Below are 7,673 nucleotides of genomic sequence, written 5' to 3'. Positions count from 1 at the left end.
CATTTTTTGAAAACAAATTCAGAACCATGAAAAAGTTTGGGGTTTTAGACCAAAGCTTTCCCTTCCCCGGCGATGCCCCCACCCCCGGCAGGGAAATGGGCCCCAGCCCCCTGCGCCCACCCACTGCTGGGCCGGAGCCACCACCACTAGTGCTGGGGCTGCTGGGGCTGGTGCCCCCTTGGCAGGAGAAACACTCAGTCACCACCCAGACCAAAGGGAGTGTTTTCAAAGGAGCAATTCCCCCTTGCCGGGTGAACCAAATCTCTGCAGGAACATCCCTCAGGGGAGACCATGGAGAGCTGGAGGCCTCCTGCCCAGGCCGCCTCCCTCAGAGCACAGAGCCCTGGCAGAGTGTCGCAGGCAGTAGGCCCTGTGGGGCCAGGGGACCCCGGGGGGCTCCAGCACGTTGTGTCCCCCCAGCACCTGCCCACACTCCTGCCTGTGCCGTGAGGGGGCACTGGGGACCTGGGGGCTATTGGGGGGTGTTATGGGGGTTCTGTGGGAGGTGTGGGGGTTATTGGGGTCCTGGGGGATTATTTGGGCCCTAGAGGGAGTGTAATGGAGTCGGGGGGTGGGGGCTCTGTGTGTCCTGGAGGGGTTTGGGAGGGGTATTGGGGTCCTCGGGGGGAGGGGGGTGTCTTGAGGGAGATATTGGTGTCTGAGGTGGGGGGAGTGGGGACGTCCTGGAGGGGGTTCAGGGGGAGTTACTGGGCTCTGGGGGTGTCTTGAAGGAAGTAATGGGGTCTTGGTGCTTGGGTAGTGTTATTGGGGCCATGGGGGAGTTGAGGGGGTTATCACTGTCCGGGGGGGGGAAGGGGGGGTGGTGTGTCTAAAGGGCTCCTGAGGGCACTTTCTGGGGGAGATAATGGGGTCCTGGGGAACTATAATGGGGTGCAAGAAGGGTCCAGTGGGGGCTAGTGGGGTGCTGGGAGGGATCTTGTGGGAGTAATTGGGGTCCTGGGGCTCTTCTGGGAGGGCTAATGGGGCTTAAGGTTGTCCTGGGGGTGGGCTGGTGGGGTTCCGGGGAGATACTTGGGGTCTTGGGGGGTGAATTGGAGACCTGGGGGGCCAGTAGTATCTGGGGGGCACTAACGAGGTTGGGGGAGGATTGGGGTGACTGAGGGTGTTTTGGAGGGACCTGGGGGTGGCAAATACAGTTTGGGTGGGTTGCAGGGGAGATTTGGGATTCCTGGGGGTCCCAGGGGTACCTGTCCCTCCCCCCCCCCTGCAGGTGCTTCTGCCCCAGGGGCACCCCAAGAGCATCAGCCCCGACCCCCTCCAGTACCAGTGCTGGGACGCTGTGGGGGTGGGGGACGGCACCTCCACCGTCACCAGGGCCACCCTCAGCTGGGTGCTGCGGGGTGAGTTCCCTGGGTCCCAAAACCCCCTTTTCACCCCAAAGTGCCTTTCATCCCCAGATCGATGTCTGACCCCCAAACCCCCAGTATCACCCCAAAATTTCCCCATTAGACCCCCAAAGCCTTTTTTGACCCTTAAATCTCCCACTTTGAACCCGTGATCTCACTTTGACCCCCAAATCAGCTGCAGCACCCTGAAAACTCTTATGTTTCATCCCCAAAATCTATCCTGAAACACAAAACCCCACAGTTTCACTCCAACATGTCTTCTAGCAACCCCAAAAGCCTTCCAATTTCACCCCAAAATCTTCCTTGGACCCCAGAATCTCCCTGTTTTGCCCCAAAGTGTTCTAGTTTGACTGCCAAATGTCCCGCACTCACCCCAAAATCTCTCTTGGATCCACAGAATCCCCCAGTTTGACCCCAGAAATTACTCCAGCAGCCGCCAAACCCACCAGTTTCATCCCCAAATCCCCCAGTTTGACCCCAAAACATGCCTGTATGCAAAATCCCTTTTTCACCCCCTGTACCTCCAATTCCCTCATTTCACCACAATTCCCCCCATACCTGCAATTGCCCCTTTTCACCACAAATTTCACAATGGCCCAAATCCATCAATTTATCCCAAAAGGCATGTTCCCAAAATCTTGCAATTTCACCCTAAATCTTCTAGTTTCATCCTGAAACATCTTTGTCCAAATCCACCAATTTCTCCCAAAACTCCCTTGTCTGTAGGCAATCAGGGAGCTCTGGAGGGGTCTGCAGCACAGCTGGGGTGTCTGTTGAGATTTTGTGGGGTTTCCCGCACCCCTGGTGACCGTGTCCCCCCTTTCAGTGCCCCCAGGGCAGGAGAAGGAGGGGCCCTGCTGGAGGGGACCCCGCTGCGCCTCAAACTGCACTGCACCCACGAGCTCTGGGTGGAGCAGCAGCTCTGCTACAAGGAGATCCCCGAGGCCTGCGTGGGCTCCTGCCAGGCCAAACGTGCCGTGAGTGTCCCCCCCATGTCCCCAATATCTCGGGGGGTCCACACCCCTTTTTTGGGGACATCCTGGTGTCCCCAACTCAACACTGTCCTCTTGGGTTGGTGGCCTCCCTCTCTCCTCCCACCTTCAGTATCATATTTATGGGTCCCTGTTGCTACGCCACAGTGTCCCCACCTCCCGGCCACATCACTCGGGGTGTCCCCTTGTCCCGTGGGGTGACATCCCCATGTGTCCCCCCATCAAGCTCTCCAGAGCATTGCCGCCGATCCTGGTCTCTACCAGATGCTTCCACGTTTCAGCACCTTCATCTGGGAGGGGGTGAGTCCCATGGGTGTCCCCAACATGTAGGGTGACACAGGGGTGTCCCCAAAGGTGGGGTGGCCCTTGTGACACCCACAGACACTTTTTGGGGTCTCCCTTTTCCCCAGGTCCATGTCGACATGGTACAGAACAATCTGGTGCTGCTCATCTACCTCCTGGGGATGGTGAAGGCTCTGATGGACAACCCCACCCTCTTCCTGGAGAAATACGAGTCTGGGGAACACCACCCCCAAGACTGTCCCCTCCCCTGGGACTCCCCGAGGGGTGTCACCAGCCTGTGCTGGTCATCCAGGGCTTCTGTAACCCCCTCCGTTTCCCCCTCTGTGTCCCGCCATGTCCCCCGTCTCCACCAGCTCTTCCCCATCATCACGACACGTGTCGGGAGCCACCAGCTCTCCCAGTCCCGATGTGGGACCGTCCCCATGTCCCCCCCATGTCCCCTGGTGCCCCCATGTGTCGTGACACCATCATGTTTCTCTTTGGGCTTCCTGGGGAGGGACTGCAGCCGGGCAAGACCTGTTGGGGAGCTCAGTCTTATTTGGGGATGCTCTGTGGGACAGGAGGACAATTGCTTTGAGCTGCAAAGATTTTGGCAAGGATTACCCACACTGCCTTCCATCTGGAATACTGTTCAGTGGAACCTGGGGGTTTTATAATTCAAAAGAAAAATTAAAAAATAGGGGGTGTGTGAATAGCTGTGTGCTAGTATACAGTGAATAATCTCCTCCTGCACAGAATGAATGGCTTTATAGTTAAAAATCTCCATCCATGTTACTAAAAGGGGTTCCCTTACTGATCCGAGTGCTTGCTGATGGATTCCTGGCTGACAAAATCCCCTCCCAGCTTGCTTAAACATTTAAACCCTCTTTCAAGTGCCATTCAGATTATCTAGTGTGATTTCTTCCAATTTAACGTAGTAGCCTAAAGTGAGGATTGTTCTTAAAACCTAGGGTCAGAAGTTCATAGAAACATCTTCTGTGTCTGGGTTAAATGAGTTAAAGCTGTTGCTGTGTCAGGTGGGGGGTTCCTAACGCCGTTTTTCCCCGCTCAGCAGAGATGACCGTGCACATCTCACCTCCAGGAGCCAGGACGCCGTGTCCAGGTTCCAGCCCGTGCTGTCCCCAGAGCTCGTGTCCTCGAGGGGAGCAGGGCGGGCGTCACCCCGCGAGGGGTTGGTGTGTTGCAGCAGTCGGTGCTGTGAGGGCTGGGGGGTGGCAGCGGGGTGGCAGCGGCTGTTGGGGTCCCTCATTGGCACAGCCCCCCCCCGCCCGCTGGGGAATCTCTGGGTCCCTGGGGCAGTTTTTGAAGGGTCCCTCCCAGTTGGGTCGATGGACCCAGCGCAGCCAGGAGATGCGGTTGGAGCTGCTGGGCCTGGCAGAAATCCCTCGGCACTTGTGATTCGGAAGAGGCAAATCTGAGCCCACAGTTCTCCTTAGACGACCTTCAGGAGCTGGGGGCTGCGGGGGGGACGGGCTCTCTTTCTCTGCTCCAGGGACTGGTCCCGTTGCTCACAGGAAGGGGAAGAGCTTGAACAGGTGACTCTGCCATTTCCCTTCTTCTGGGGGTTACAGGAGCTGTCCGGGGGTGCGGGAGATGTGAGTTCACCAGCTGAGCCAGACTGGGTAGGGCAGAGATGGGCTGTAAAGCCTCTGACCTCAGCGCTGGGTCTGTGGTGCAGCTGGAATCGTCTCTGCCTGCACGCGTGGCCTGGGGACTCTTGTTTTAAAGGAGATATAATGAATAAACTCAGTGAATCCAGTGCGCGCTCTCTCCGGCCAAATGCGTAAGCAGTTTCTTTAGGGTAAGATAAACAGTTCCTTGAACTCGCTGGTTATACTGACTAACTCCCCGTTGCCTAAAATGGGACCAGGGTTGGCTGGGACGTGGGTGCCCCCATCAGAGACACCCACGTTGAGGCAGATGAATCCCACCACAGGCTCCTGTGTTCCTCACCAGGTCTCTGACCACTCTGCTCTTGGCCCTCACTGAAGCTGGGTACAGTCTCTCATTTATTTGTATCTTTTTTTCTCTGTATGTTTTTTTTGTTTTGTTTTGTTTTTTATTTTTAACAGTAGGGCGATTCTTAGACATTCAGTTGCAGAAGCTTCTGTTTGCAGATCATGCTTGGCTCTCCAGGTAGGTGTAATTAGCAGCCTTTTCCTCTTCTGTTCATCCCTGATAAGCTCAGGCCCTCTCTCTCCTGTTTCTGAAGCCCGCTGCCTGAGGTGCCTGGCACTGCCCAGGGACATTCTGCATCTCATAACTTCCACGTAACTTCTGAGAGATAACATTGGGATACAAACATTTTGAGCAGAAGATGCTGAAAAAGTGAGGTAAACATTATGAGCATAGCACTATATTTTTTAGTTTGTATTTTTATCTGCTACAGATTTAAAGTTTGAACTTAAGCAAACTTAGTTGAATTGATGTGGAAGGCATGTTCAAATCAGCAAATATTTCTTTCAAACACGTATAAGCAAAGTAGCAGTTACAAAGAGTGGTTTGGCTGTAAAGAGTTTTGTATTTTAGAAGCCAAATCTACAAGTTCTTGTTAAATCAAAGTGGCCTAGAAAAACGATCTTTTAATTCTGTGCCACAAATGTTATGACCCGCCGCCTTCTGAAACGTTATTGTCGAAGTTGTGTGGTAGAGACGTAGGCGATCAGTGGCTGGGCTGTGGCCTCTCAGGACACGCATCTCCTTTTGTTCAGAAGACTCTCAGGCTGCAGCAAGCGCCCAGACGTCACAGCGAACACGGAGGGTCCAAAAGAGAAATCAGCAAGATACAAAGGAGGAAAGGGCAAGGAAAAGGCGACAGCCTGAATCCCGTCTGTCCTCAACAATGAACCGCTCAGCTCCGGGCTGGCCGCACAGGCCGCCTGCACTTCAGGGTCTCAGGCACAAACCTTCTGCAGGTCGGTACTTACCTCCTTCCTCACAAACGAAACCCATAACAGGAGACGCCTGACCCTTAGTTCAGTGAAGGGAAAAGCAACTTCTCTTGAGGTCTGTTTGCCTCTTTTGGAGGACGGGCCGAGCCCGAAGGGGCAGAGTGCCCTGACAGCAGCTGCCGGGCAGGCTGAGGGGTGCGGGGAGCCTGCTCCCGGGGAAGCTGCTCCACTCTGCGTGGCTCAGTCGCTGTGGGCTGGGCTCTGAAGCCAGGTCCCAGCAGGCACACCGTAACTCCCTGCTCGCTCTGCCCGCTGACTGTCCCGGTACCGCTCCAGATGCGCAGGCAGGGGGACGCCCACCGCTAAGGGGAGAGTCTCGCCTCAGGACGCCGCAGCCCCGAGCTGCGCCCTGCGCTTGGCCCGTGAGGAGCCGCGGCTCCGGCTGCAAACCCCAGCGGGGGGGATGCGGGTGTGGGGCTTGTGCGGGGAGCGCCTGAGCCACCGGGTGCTGGGCAGGGGGAGCCCCGTGCCGGCCAACTCGCCCTTTAGCCCCAAACGCCTGTTGGCAGAGATGCCGGTCTCCTGGGGGGTGGGGACGTGCTCCTGCCCCTGGAGAAGGTGCCTGAGTTCTGGGCGTGAGAAGGGCACTGGGGTTTAGAGGTCAGGGTTGAGGCAGGGGTAGAGGTTGGCAATAGCTGGGATCTTTAGTCAAAAAAAGAGATTGTATATTCAAGGAGTTTGTTTCCTCTCCTCTGCTAATCCAGTATGGAATATGAGCCAGAAGAAGAAGCCAGTGCTGTACACACTGCACACTCTTAAGTCTTTGTTTTAAAATATGTGTGAGGTCAAGCCAGGACATGCTTTGCAATTTGTGTATTTACTGCAGCGAATGTTCTGCTCTTCCTGGCTATTTCCTGTGGTTTTCAGCTTGCTTGACCTCCACAGAAATAAGCACTGTGTATGTGAAAGAGGCCATTAAGAATCTTCCCTTTATTTTGGGTTATTTTGTGCTCTGTTTTAAATGACGATCAGTATTATTGATGCCAATGTTTACAACAGCCTTCTGGTTCCCTGGTTCAAGTATTCTGAGCCTAATCCAGCTACATGCATTGGTGACTGGGAGAAAGCAAACAGGTCGTCACAGCAAATGTTCCCAGCTGAGTCCTAATGTGGCTTCTGTAGCAGGGGACGGACAAAGGAAGGATGCTCGTGATCCACTGCGATTTGCAAACAGTCTTTGAGTTCTCATTTCCATCATGTTTTTACTCTTCCCTTCTTTGCAGGGAGTAAAACTGATTTTAGCTCTTGAAGAGGCACGTGCAGTATTTCAGCCCCTGAAATCCACGTGTCTGCTGCTGGAAGAAAAAGATCTTTTTCTCGCAAGTAAGCAAAGCAATTTTTCCTGGGTAGTGCAGGTGTTGCTCGTGCAGAGATAGACTGCTGTGTGAGGTCTTGCAGCTAAGACATAAATATCAGTACTGTGAGTTTTAAAACTGTTTGGGTAACACTGTGCTCTCGGTCAGCACTTACACTGATGAGAACTGTGATAGGAGAAAGGGAAAAAATCTGGCACACGGCATATGTTTCCAGCCATCTGGTGGCTGCTTCCACAACTGAACACACAGCGTTTGCCTTGCCGAGTTTGTGGGAGCATGATATAATCAACCTGCCAGGCCTCCCCGTATTTATAGTTTATCCATCGTCCCCTGTACCAAAGGGGCTTTAACCGTTTGGTTGCTTGATGGCAGCGCATGTCTCACATTCATGGATCACCTGTGCAATGGTGTCCATGGTTCAGTCACCCCTCGGTCACAAGCCCATCTATATATTCCATCTCCTCCCTGATGGCCTGAGGCATCATGGGCCCAGCGAGCCATAAATTGTTCACCCTTATGCTGCCAGTCCAGATCCACTCGAGCCACCTTAATCTGCCTGTTGGTTGTTCTGATGTTCCTCAGTGGCCCGGCTCTTGGGTACGTGAGCACCTACACGCCGTACTTTCACAGCCAGGTTCTCTACCCCAGCAGCAATATCTCGCCCTCACTCAGCAGCCCGGATGGGTTTGCCTCTGCGCTGCCCGTGGCCCCGTTCCCACTGCTGTAACCACCCCCACAGCACAT

The sequence above is a fragment of the Athene noctua genome, unplaced genomic scaffold (assembly GCF_965140245.1).
Source record: "Athene noctua unplaced genomic scaffold, bAthNoc1.hap1.1 HAP1_HAP1_scaffold_82, whole genome shotgun sequence".
NCBI classification, from domain to species: domain Eukaryota; kingdom Metazoa; phylum Chordata; class Aves; order Strigiformes; family Strigidae; genus Athene; species Athene noctua.
This window is presented reverse-complemented; position numbering follows the sequence as displayed.